Source organism: Toxorhynchites rutilus, chromosome 3, assembly GCF_029784135.1.
Source record: "Toxorhynchites rutilus septentrionalis strain SRP chromosome 3, ASM2978413v1, whole genome shotgun sequence".
Lineage (NCBI taxonomy): Eukaryota > Metazoa > Arthropoda > Insecta > Diptera > Culicidae > Toxorhynchites > Toxorhynchites rutilus.
In genome coordinates, this window is record NC_073746.1 from 312130916 (window position 1) to 312144163 (window position 13248).

Below are 13248 nucleotides of genomic sequence, written 5' to 3' on the forward strand. Positions count from 1 at the left end.
CGGTAATCTATTTCAAGCGACTCAGGAGAATTTCATTGGAACTGGAACTATTCCGACTGTCATAGCATCCGTTCGCTGTGCATCGGACAATCGAATTTCAATATCCTCTGAACCACATCGCATACACACGAACCCCCTACCCTGTGCTATCATGTCAACAAGACGCTTCCTGCCCTGAAAATTCATTTTCGCCGGATGCTACCTATTTGAGCAAGCAAATTGAAAAATTATTTTCTGCGTTATCTTTTCACCCTCGGTTCGGCTATGCACAGACAACATCCGACAGCATCAGCAGCAGCAGCACACGAGTACAAAAGGAAAATGTTTGGGGATTAACCCTTTCTCTACGAGCGTCGTCTACAGACGATATCCGCGCGATGACTTGTGTGCACGAGCATCGCCTTTAGACGACATCAGGGTGATACTGCACATCGATCACACCAGCGCGATATGAATACTTTTCGGCGCAGTGCTCTTGTTCAGCGGTAGCACTCCGGTGGAGCACACTGCCGTAGAGAAAGGGTCAACCCAGAAGTCACTCGCTGGTGGAATGTTTATCAAATCAGCTGCCGATAGCGGGCATAGCGCCGTAGACACTTGACAACAGCGATATCGTGGTCGTTTCGTATCCTGGTGACACAAAATGCAGAGATGCAACCGAGTGAGAGGAGTGATTGGCCCAGGTGGGATAGGATCGGACGACAAGACCACGAAGGAATGCATTTGTGCTTAACATGTTTCGGTTAACTTTTCACAGTCTAGTGACGATTGCAAATAACGCAACAATCAATCGATTGCATACTCTAGGAATTAAAAAAGGAAAACATTTTGAATTCATCATAAGCGAAAAAAATTGCTTTCAAAATGTGTTTTTTTCGAAAGTTTATTTTTAATTATAATATCCAAAGAAGAAGGTGCGAAATCGAGAAAAGGAAAGGTAGCAGCCAGAAACAGTATCCTTCCGTTTTGCTATTAATAGCACCACCGTTCGTCGGAAGATCAATGGAACGACGCGAAGTCGCGTTCTTGGAAAACATGTTGTTGACAATCGAGTAGATAATTACGCTTTTCAATTTCGCTTCACTCTTCAAAGTTTTCCCCCGTTGAAAGTGAAATTAAAGTGAGCAAACTTTTTTCACACAATGTAAACTGATTATCGGGAAATTTTGATAATGTTGGGGAGTTTGTTACTAATATTCGAATGATGTTTTGTCGCCCATAAAAGTCAGCTGTCAATATTGTACACAACTGCAGATGAAAACTATGCGTCTCCATTTTCATGTTACTTTAATGGGGACGATTTCACAATGTCCAAAAATAAAATTCCACATTATCCTATATTTGAAACGTTCGTCGCCCCGTCATCCAGATATGGGAGACACTTTCCGCGTTAAACTTGGATAGGATTTTTAAAAGAAATTTGATAGAATAGCTATAGTAATGCTTCGAAATCCGGACACTTAGCGCTTTGGAAAAAAAATTTCAACTTCTGAAAAGTATGGACATATCATAGCATGAAAAATTAGCGTTGCTATAGAATTAGAAGGCCTTCATCTAAGTTATGAATCACAGAATTCCTCAAAATCATGTTATATTTGTTCAAAATTTGTAATTTGTATCATCGTGTTGTGATTTTAAATCCGGACACTTTTTTAATCATGCTTTGAAATCCGGACACTTTTGCTTTTTAATCCGGACACTTGTGTGAGAAACTAGGAATATTTGAAGGGAATGAAACTCGATTTTCGGACATCGACTCAATAAACGTGTGGTCAGTCTCAAGGCTTACTGTACTATCTACTTTTATTAATCCATTCTTCTTACATATGTGAGAAATTGGGTTTGGTCTCTTGAAGAGAGAAACCTACCGGAAGAAGCAGCCGTTAGCTGCCATAATATAGCGAAGTCTGTGGTTAATTGCCACAGTTCGGATACCCAGATCAAAAAGATGTCCTCATCTCAACAGTTTTATGCATACTACAATTAATGGAAAAAACTATTACAACAATTCACTGCTCATTTGGCTGCTCCTCTTCTTCCTCGGCATCTTCACCGATTTCGTCAAGGTCAACAACAGAGCACCAGCGTTTCATCCGGTCGGCTGAATATACTGTACGGAACTTCCGTCCAGCGTGGTTGCTTCCTGGAACGTCTCCGATTTGGTAGCGATCATTCTCCAACACCTTCGTTACAATGAATGGCCCCTTATAACGGGGCTCCAGCTTCCTGCTTCCACCGGGTATAAACTGATCCTTCTTCACTAAAACCAGATTATCAACCTTGTACCGCTCTGCGGCCTTCCTCCTCTTATCGAAATATTGCTTCTGTTCTCTCTGCTTCTGCAGGATAGCGGCTTCTGCCATGTTCCGGAACTTTGTCGGATCATGCCCGATATTTTCTCCTACATCGTGCAAGGCAACAACTAGCTAATTGAACGTATAATCCCTAGGATTGTATGCCAACACCAGCGATGTTGATGTTACCCTCGTCGTCGAATTCGGCGAATTATTGATCGCCCATTGTACCTGCTTGACACTATCATCCCATTTTCTATCATCTGCGTCAATCATGCTGCGCAGCGCCGTCAGAATCGTTTTGTTACTGCGTTCTACCTGGCCGTTACCACGGGGTGTTCCAACAGCAACCTTTAGATGCTCCAACCCGTTATCAATACAATACTTCTGGAATGCCTTAGTCGTGAATGCCGTTCCTCTATCCGTGATCACACGAGCAGGCAAACCAAAAATGCTCGCAATCTCCTCCATCATATTCAAAACTGGTCCTGTTTGCGTCGATTTAACCACCTTAATCAACACAAACTTCGTGAATCCACAAACACACACCAACAGGTGTTCATTTCCCTTCGACGAACGAAGGAACGGACCCAAATGGTCCAGATGCACCGTATGGAACGGTATTGGCGTCTTGGGAATGGGATGTAGGAAACCTTCTTCGCGTCCAACCTTTCCTTTATGGAATGCGCACTTCGGACAAGCCGTAATGTATGCCCTAATATATTTCCTCATTTTGGGAAACCAGAACTGCTTCTTCAGCATTTGTAGCACTTTTTCTTCGCCAAAGTGGCCACGATCGTCGTGGAAGCTTTTCACCACTCTCCAACGGATCCTAGTCGGAACCACCCAACACTTTACTCCATCCACGAGTCGATAAAGACGATGGTTTTCCAGAACGTAGCATTGTTGCGTTTGGCGGTCTTCGTCCGTCAGTGGCTCTCTGCACAGCTTGTCAATAGTCTCGATCAGTTTTGTATCTTGTCGCTGCAGCGAAACTAGAAAGTCAGAGTTGCTAATCTCAATCGCCAGCATTTTCTCCACAACTGTTTCTATTTCCTGGGGTTCTTCAACAGGGTTTCTGCTGAGGGCATCAGCATGCTTCATGCAGCTACCACTTCGATGTTCCAGCCGGAAGTCATATTCCTGTAGCTTCAGGAAATACCTCGCCACACGGTGATCCATCTCTCGCTTTCGATAAGCATCACGAACAGCAGAACAATCTGTACGGATGACAAAAAATCGTCCAAGCAGATACATACGAAATCGTTCCACACTTGCCACGATCGCCAGCATTTCCAGATCATAGCAATGGTATTTCGCCTCAGTTTCACTGGTTTTACGACTGAAGAATCCTATCGGCTTGAAACCTCCGTCTGTCTTCATCAGCAAAATTCCCGCTAGTCCACCGCTCGACGCATCGGTATGAAGCTCCAAATCCGCCGATGGGTCGTACAACACCAACAGTGGTCGAGTAGTTAGAACATCCTTTATCTGCTCGAAAGCCTGAGATTGATGCACGTCCCAGCTGAACACAACGTCTTTCTTCAGCAGTTGTTATAGCGGGGATGCTATCAGACTGAAATTTTTAACGAACCGGCGGAAGAATCCCACTAAACCCAAGAATTGCCGTACTTCATGAACCGTCTTAGGTGTGGGAATTTTTTTTACCGCCAGCGTTTTCGCTTCACCTGGTTTGACTCCTTCGCCAGTGACCTCAAATCCCAGGAACTCTACCTTCCGCATAAAGAAACAACTTTTCCTTAAATTGATTGTGAATCCCTCTCCTCGAATCACGTCTAGCAGAACCACAAATTTGTTGAGCACCTCCAACTCTTCTTGTCCGGCCACGACGAGGTCATCAATATAGGCCACCACGACAACGCCGCGCTTACGAGCGTGTTCCACCATTTTATTCACTGCTCGCTGGAAAACAGCACATCCATTGGCTAATCCGAAAGGCATGTGCAGGAACCGGTAGTGACCTTCCGTTGTCGAAAATGCAGTGTAATTCTGGCTCTCTTCATCAAGAGGAATCTGGTAGTATCCACTGTATAGATCTACAGAGATGAACACCTGTGCCCCTGCCAGCTTATTTAAGCATGTCTCTATATTCGGCATTGGAAAACGATCTTTAACCGTCTTAGCGTTAAGCATACGATAATCCACGGCCATCCGGAACTGCTTATTCTTTTTCGGGACTAATACCACACGACTGTTAAATGGCGATTCTGTTTCCTGAATGATTCCCGCCTCCAGTAGCTCATTCGTAATCTCTGCAAGCGCTGATTCCTTAGCGTATTCCATTCTTCTGGGCTTTACGAACACTGGCTCATTATCCTCCAACCGGATCTTCATTTCAGTGGACTTTGCTCTGCCCATCTCCTTCAAATCCAAAGCGAAACAATCACGGTAATCTCGTACCACTTCCAAAAGTTTCTGTGTATTCTCCGTGCTACCTCCACTATTTATCATCTCTTGATCAATGTTACGTCCTTATGACCAATCTATTTTGTAGATGTTGGCTACTTTATGTTCCTCTTCGAGTGAACTAATCGCATCAGTCGAATCTTCAACGTCCCACTCAAAACATACTTTGTCCTTTCGCTTCACCATCACTAGATCGTCACGTTCGATAATGTCCTTCCCAATAATTATCGGAATATCCTGCGCCCACTCCGGTACTACGGCCAGCGAAACTTCAAGCTCCAATCCGTCAACGCGCATTTTTGCCGTGACCATCTCCGTTACTTTCTTTTTTTCGCTCTTGCCGAAACCTTGCAACATAAAGTGGCATGAAGAAATTTAGCCCACTTTGTGCTTGAACTTCTCCCAAATCGTTGATCGATCGGCGCCCGAATCAACGTGAGCTTCATAATTTCCTCCCGCCAGTTTCACCGTTTTCCTGAACAAGCTTTTCTTGTCCACCACTCTCATCAAGCTCGTGCCACTGGCTCCTTTGGGTTCTCTTTTCTCTGCCACTTGTGAGCCTAAGTTAGCTTTACAGTCCCGTTTCACGTGCCCTTCTTTTGAACACCTGAAGCATTTCACCTTGGGATACTTTCTTGCCACGTGTCCTGCTTCATGACACTGATAGCAGCTTAATTCACCATCAGCACTCCTAGTGACTTTGTGATGGGGTTATAGCCTCCACATTATCAATCCATCGTAATTGCTCTAGGAGCCCTTGTACAGTTTCGGTTCTGTATACCGCTAGCCCCGATTTCTGCAGAAACGATTTCAGTCCACTCATGATGTATGTCACAATTACATCCTCCGTGAAACCGCCTTTGCGACCCATGGCAGCCATCTCGTACACATACTCTTCGACCGCTTCATTGGGTTTCCACTTCCTCGCCGACATCAAATTGTGGTAATAAACCGGGTTCTTCTTGGTCGGAAAACCTTTTACTATTTCCGTTTTAAAACTTTCCCAATCTCGGGTTGCCTCTTGATATCCCTCCAGCCACAGTTTTGCACAGTCACCCAAGTTCAATCGCGCGCAGTGTAACCTCAACTCATTCGACCAATTATAACTATCGCCCGTGTCGTCAATCGATTTCACCCACATTTCCGCGGAAGCACAAGTCGGTGAACTAGGATCGAAAACAGTCACATATTCTTGAAGTTCACGGATGTCCGGCAATCTTGGCATATTTTCGTTAGCTGATGACCGTGACGGCCTTTCACCTGTCTGCGTTTGTCGCAATGCATCCAGCTCTTGTTTGAGAGTGGCTGTCTGAGCCTTCAGATCTGCCTCCATTGTGGTCGGTTTCACTGACACTTTCTCTCTTCGATCCGATACTTTGGGAAGTAAATGGTCCAGATACACACGATCCCAAACTTCGTCACAGCTTTCCTCTTCAGATCCGGACATAAGCAAACGACTCGAATAGCTCTCCGGCAGTAGAGCTATCTACACTCGCCTTCGACTCGGTATCTCCCCGACGATGGAAATACCTACTCACGAGAACAACACAGATAGTCCTAGAAAATCTATCTTTTCTCCGACACCGAATTTTCCCGGTGATTGATTTTTTCACCGCTATCGTTAAACCGAAGCAAATGGATATTTATAAGTAATCAGTCTCGTTGGCACACTGTTTCGCAAGATCAGTTTATCTTTCTGTGGTTTCTCTATTGACCTCTACCACACTTTACACAAAGCTTCTCTTGACCACACCATTAGGTTAGTCTATTCACTGGTGGCTATCGACCTTTCCTTTTGTGCAAAGAGCACATGGAGAAACGCGGGACGGTATCACTGATGGTAATTATCAATTTACCATAAAGTTCTGTTCACTTCACTTTTACTTGACCTGCTGAAGGTTCGCGATTCGTATCCTGTCTTCAGAATGTGAGAAACTAGGAATATTTGAAGGGAATAAAACTCGATTTTCGGACATCGACTCAATAAACGTGTGGTCAGTCTCAAGGCTTACTGTACTATCTACTTTTATTAATCCATTCTTCTTATATATATATATATATATATATATATATATATATATATATATATATATATATATATATATATATATATATATATATATAAATATATATATATTTATGAAAAATGTAAATCCAAGATGGCGGCCGCTACAAAATGACGGATTACATATTCCCTCAAAACCCCTTCAATATGGGTATCAAACGAAAGGGCTTGCCTAGTAGATGTGGATTTCCTAGTAGTATTGATGGAAATTGTAAATACAAGATGGCGGCCGCTACAAAATGGTGGATTACATATTTCCTCAAACCCCATCAAAATTTGATACCCATATTGATGGGGTTCTGAGAAAATATGTAATCCACCATTTTGTAGCGACCGCCATCTTGGATCTACATTTTTCATGAGTATTCTACTAGTCAAGCCCTTTCATTTGATACCCATATTGATAAGGTTTGGGAAAAAAATGTATATGGCGCCATTATGTGCTAGCGGCCATTTTGGATTTTCAAGATAATGAAATACGCAATTTTATAATGACTGCAGAGATAAAGGTGTGTTCCAAAATTCAGATCAATCGGTCAACAGGAAGGGGGTTAAATTTCTATTAATGTGGGAGAGCGGAGGCGATCTGGCGTAGTGGTAACATCCATGCCTCTCACGCTAAAGGTCACGAGTTCAATTCTCACTCCCGACATTCTTCCAAAAATGGAAGTAAAAAGTGACGAACCAGCCAAATGAGTTGAAAATCACTATAATATAGATAAAAAAAAAAATGTGGGAGAGCGCTACAGACAAAGTTACAAAGTTACCCAGAGTTTTGCGGTTTCCCTGGTCGAAAATCTTTGCTCCATACTCCATACTAAGTCTTCTAACATACCCTTATGCAACTTCTTCAATGAGAAATTTAATCGTCAACTTTTGACCGTCCGGATTTAAAAGCCTTTTCTGAATGTGCTTTTTATTCCGGACATAGGTTTGTGAAATTTACATAGATTTTTTATATTTTACATTTTTTTTGTTAACAGCTAGGTACTATGTTTGACACTACAGGGTGACAAAAAAGTCCGGTCACACAGGAAAATCTCAATATTTCAAAGAATAAGAAGAAAATCTGAATCTGGCTTTCATAGCTTTATTCAGTAACTCATAAAGATACTTCACAGACGATATCTCGGAATTACACCACCTTTCTCTGATCGAACCAGCTTCAGACGTCTCGGAAAATCGTCGCAAGCGGCGCGCACATGCTCCATCGGCATCTCGTCCCAGATTTTCGTGATAACTCGCTTGAATTGCTCCAAATTTGTTATTTTATAGTCGTTCAGCTTCGACATCATGTATCCCCACACGAAATAATCCAGTGGATTCAGATCCGGAGACGACGGAGGCCATTCATTCTTCGAAATGAAATCGGTCAAATTTTCCTCACACCACGCCTGAACAACCTTTGTGGTGTGGGATGGGGCGCCATCTTGCTGGAAGCAGTAGTAATAGTCTTCAAACAATAGTTCAGTTTGATGAAGAACATTTTTCTTCAAAACCGTGTCCAGGTAGTACGCTGCGTTGATTTCGACTCCTTTATCGATAAAAATAAGAGGCAGTTTACCTCTCTTGCAAATGGCTCCCCAAACCATCACTGACGTCTTATTTTGGAACCGGAAAACGTTCAGCTTGTCCGCAGGAGCTTGCTGGAGGCTCACATTCTAAACTCGATCATTTTGGCGATTGACTGTTTGCTCCAAAACGAACAGCTTCTCGTCCGAAAAAATAATCTCGTCATCTGCGCGCCAACCGAGCAACTCCCGCGACCGTTGGTACCTCTTGTCCTTTGTAGCTTTGGTAACCCCATGAACCACTTGTTTTTTTGTACGGTGTAAGTTTTAAATCCTTGCGCAGAAGCAGGCGGATTGATTCTCGGTTCATTATAAGGTTCCTGGCCAGCTTCCGTGCAGATTGGGCGGGATTCCGGCGAATCCGGTCTCGTATAATCTTTTTCAGCCTTGAAGTTCTCACAGACCTTGGTCGTCCATATCGTGCCTTGTCCTCGGTGCCTCCGGTCTCTAGGTACCGATTTATGGTCCGGTACACGAATTTCCGGTTGATTCCGAGCGGTTTTAGGTGTTTGAATATGTATCCGGGTTTGTACCCTTTCACATATTCAGCGATAACAGCTGCTCTTAACTCTGCCATGGCTCACAACTGTAAACAAACTGCACAGAAACGAAACTCTGCCACTTTGGGCAGCAAAGTTAGCCCTTTCATTTGACATATAGATCGCACCAGAGAGATGCAACGTGTAGACTACAGGCGACCCCAAAAAAGTGTGACCGGACTTTTTTGTCACCCTGTAAACTAAATTGACACAATAGTAACTATCAGTCACATTAATTCAACATGCCAAAAATGTCATGGTTTTAGCATGATATTGAATGTAATGAAAAAGTGTCCGGATTAAAAAGCGTTCGGATTCAGAAGCATCACTGTACTTATCATAGAATAAAAACCATAAAACAATCGACAACTATTTATTGTTTATATTTCAGATGATTTGTACTACTATTTCATGGGAAACACGTATTTATGATATATTGGCATGTGTTTTTGTTGTTGGTGACGTTTGTTTTCAAATTCAAAAAAATGGTTGTCTACAAACAAAGTTCGACCTTCATTTAATGATTAATCCTCAGGTTGGGCCCCGCAAGCAACTTGGAAGAATCGCACTGGCTGAAAGTGTTAGTGTTAATAATTTTTGTTTGGCATATTGCAGACATTCCAATCACTTTGAGAAGGCAGTATGCCTTATGCCTTCTCAAGGTGGTTGAAGTGACTCTCTTCCATAAATCTTATCCCACCAACAGGGTTTTACTTGGAAATTCTATCGCATGTGGTTCCTGCACATCTCAAATCTTCCAAAATCCATCCTCCGTTTTAATTCATCAGCTTGTAATTAAGGCAATAGATTCACCAAAAGTGGAGATGAATGCTCCATCTGCGAACTGGCGAAAAGTATCTGTTCATGTCGATGAATTATTTGCCATATGAATTATTTCTAGTGAATTGGGTGTTAAATAAAATATAACAAATGTATTGTAAGCGTGTTTGACTGTTTTAACGATCAATATAATTAATCGAATGTGATTGATAAAAAAAGAACGAATGGAACGATTTGAAAGAGTGTTTGTGTGATGTTTCTCGATCCAACGTCTTCTATCAACGTAACTGACATGTTTGATCTCTTAAAAATTAAGTGTGAAGATAATGTATTTTTGTCATGATGCAGAAAAATTCAATGAATTTTCCAATTAACACGGTTTTTTTTACGCCGATTTTCCTATCAACGCGGGTTTTTTTACGCAAGACCAGTGCTATATCACATCTCCCCTTCAGCTCACATTTTTCTCTTATGTTCCCTCAGAGCATATTACGGTAATTAGTGCTTGTAACGGAGCTTAGCGCTTATGAAGGAAATTAGTGCCGCACCTTATCACGATTCTTACGTGGATTTTAGGTGTTAGGTAACAGGTAGCTCACCGGGCGCTATAACGGGACGGGGTTCTTACGGGCAGCGATTCGTGAATGGATTTCCCTGTCTACTTAGTTCCGGACGGTCCAACAGTGGTACTGCACGTGCATCGGCAATAAAGTGTACATCTTCTAGCAACAGCAGATGACCTCATTCGTGAGGAAAACCGAACTATAGCTACCAGTAACCAACGAAATTGCAGGAAAAAACTACGGCTTTTCGGAAGCGAGCAGTACTCAACTTTTTACTTCCGTTCTACGTATTTGATATCTATCATTAGGTGACTTGTTTTTTTTTCTAGTATTTTCCAATTAACGCGGTTTTTTTACGCAGATTTTCGAATTAACGCAGTTTTTTCTACGCGGTTTTTTACGCAGTTTTTTACGAGGTACGTATCCCCCGCGTAAAAAAATCCTTGGTGTATTTAAAATTTGAAACTCAGCCATATTGCTCCCTTTATTCACGGACATTCATTATTCTTCACTACTTTGCATAACTCAACATTAATATAACCATGTTTTGAATCTTTACTTAGCGAATATGGTATAACTCAATGATTTTCAATATCAATTGCTGCGAATGTTTCACGATTCGATCGAACTCGACTTTTGCATCCATAAATCCGTTTGATCCAAAATCCATAGTTCTATGCAAATGTGGTAAACTTGACTTGTCTCGCAACAAACGTCATTATAACGAATACAGCCAATTCTAATAAAAAACAATAATCTGTAATTCATCGTCAACACACACGGTTCATACGATTCTTGCCATGTTTTTCGTGGAACAATTTACTCTGTATCAGATTGGCGGACCCGAAAGCAATTTTAAATTGTTGAAATTTGAATGAAATTTATTACTCGATGTCGTTTAAATACAGGCAAACCTATTTTTGTGTGATCTGTTTATAAGCGATTTCTCATTTGTGCGATCTTTTTTGCGCAATTCTATTATTTGTGCATTTAATTTGTAGGATTCAAGTTCTGATCTAATAATAAAAACGCATAGAAACGGTCGCACAAATGATGAATTGCTCAACGAAGGATCGCACAAAAACAGGTTTGCCTGTACTTAAAAGACACAGTCCTGACTCAAAAACATAACTTTTTACTAAAAATTTCCTTGCATTTCCATTCAAACTTTATCCGTAATATAAAATCATCATCGGACACAATTTTCATTCAATATTTTCTCCCCAATTGCAGAGAGTATTTTAGTTTCATTCATAGAACACATATTCGATATGTAGTGCTTATTTTCATTAATGAAACACGGACCATCGACCACTATTTTATTTTTTTTCAGACCGTCTCAGCTCAATAGCGCCAATCCGCTCAATGAAAGTTGATAAACGCTCATCTTATTTCCTTACAACAATAAGACATCTATTGAGTGTTTTGGTCGAAAAATTATTCAAGATTACCTTGGCATGGGTTCCTTCTCATTCCTCGATTCCGGGGAATGAGAAAGCGGACTCGCTAGCTAAGGTGAAGGCACACTTTTTGAAAGGCAAATTGCTATAATGAATTTTTCCACATTCCTCGTCAGTACACGCTCGTAAGTTGGCAGCGCATATGGAGTGAAGATGAGTTCGGTCGTTGGTTACACACGATTATCCCTAAGGTCTCAACGAGTGCATGGTTCAAGGGATTGAATGTAGGTCGTGATTTCATTCGCGTGATATCTCGGCTTATGTCCAATCACTACAACCTAAACGCGCATCTCTATCGCATTGGGCTCGCAGCAAACAATCTTTGTGATTGTGGCGATGGCTACCACGACATCGAGCATATTGTCTGGTCGTGTATCCGGTTCCATGCAGCTCGCTCTCAGCTCTCTAGAGCACTGAGAGCAAAAGACAGACAATCGAATATCCCCGTCCGGGATATCTTAGGTAGCCGTGATCCTGATCTTCTGCTTCATCTATACCTGTTCCTCAGAAACGCCGATGTCAACGTTTAATGATGTTTCCTTCATTGTGTCCCCGTTTCATATCCCTCCTATCCGATCGATAAACTTTTACTTACTCGCGGCAATACATACGCTTACTCTCTACGGATACACGGGCCGAAGGTTGTGAAGCCCACTGATCTTTCACCAAGAGCTGACGATTGTACCGCTCATGGCAACTCTACACGAGCTGATGATTCTGCCGGCTAGTGACCATTCTATCCTGGATTCCTCGAGTCGAGAAAGACGCACCACGCTAGATATGGGGTACAGACTAGGGGAACGTTGCTGATTAATTCTGCATCCCAATAGGAAGTATCCTGTGTCGGGCGCACGTAGAGAGCGTTGGAGACTGCAACATCCCAATTATGAGAACACACTAACCTCGAGCCAACCACGAGTAATCGGTTACATATTACTAACATAGCTGTAAGGCAAACACTGTCGAAAACATTGGCCCTGTCAGGCTGACGCCATATGAGCCTTAATAAAAATATGTATTTTGGGAAAAAATTAGATCATTAACACTAAACCTACCGATGTTTCATGTATACCTATAGTTAGTGAACAATAACTCGATTTATATAGTTTTATTGAGGAACGTAACATACCATCTTTCTCCTATATATTTTGATATTTTGGGATAACAATTATTAGCAAAATAATTAAATTACAATTATTGACACTCAAAATAGCACTGGAACTTGGAATGGTTACTGTTAGCTCGCTTGGATAGTCAGCAATACAATTAATTCACTATTCATTCACAAATACAGCAAAATATATAAAGTAATAGCAAAAATGTATAATGCAATGGTTTTGCATCACAACCACACATACAAATCTTTCTGATATCATATAAATGTTTGCAAGGGTCAAATGACCCGTTGCGGTAGATTACATATATTTCTCAGTAAAAAAAAATAACAAGAGAGGAGTAAACATTGAAAAATACATTCGATGTATGTTTCAAGAAAAGTAGTGTAGACGAATGATGTTGTGAAAATGTAATTTGCGAAAAAAATTTGACA

At 41.7% G+C, this 13248-nt stretch overlaps 1 protein-coding gene across 4 annotated transcripts in view; it reads right to left on the minus strand.

The window, feature by feature from the left end:
* The window catches only part of LOC129775411 (probable cationic amino acid transporter), a 162393-nt gene that overhangs the window by 38852 nt on the left and 110293 nt on the right, over positions 1–13248 (minus strand). The gene's annotated exons all lie outside the window — the stretch shown is intronic.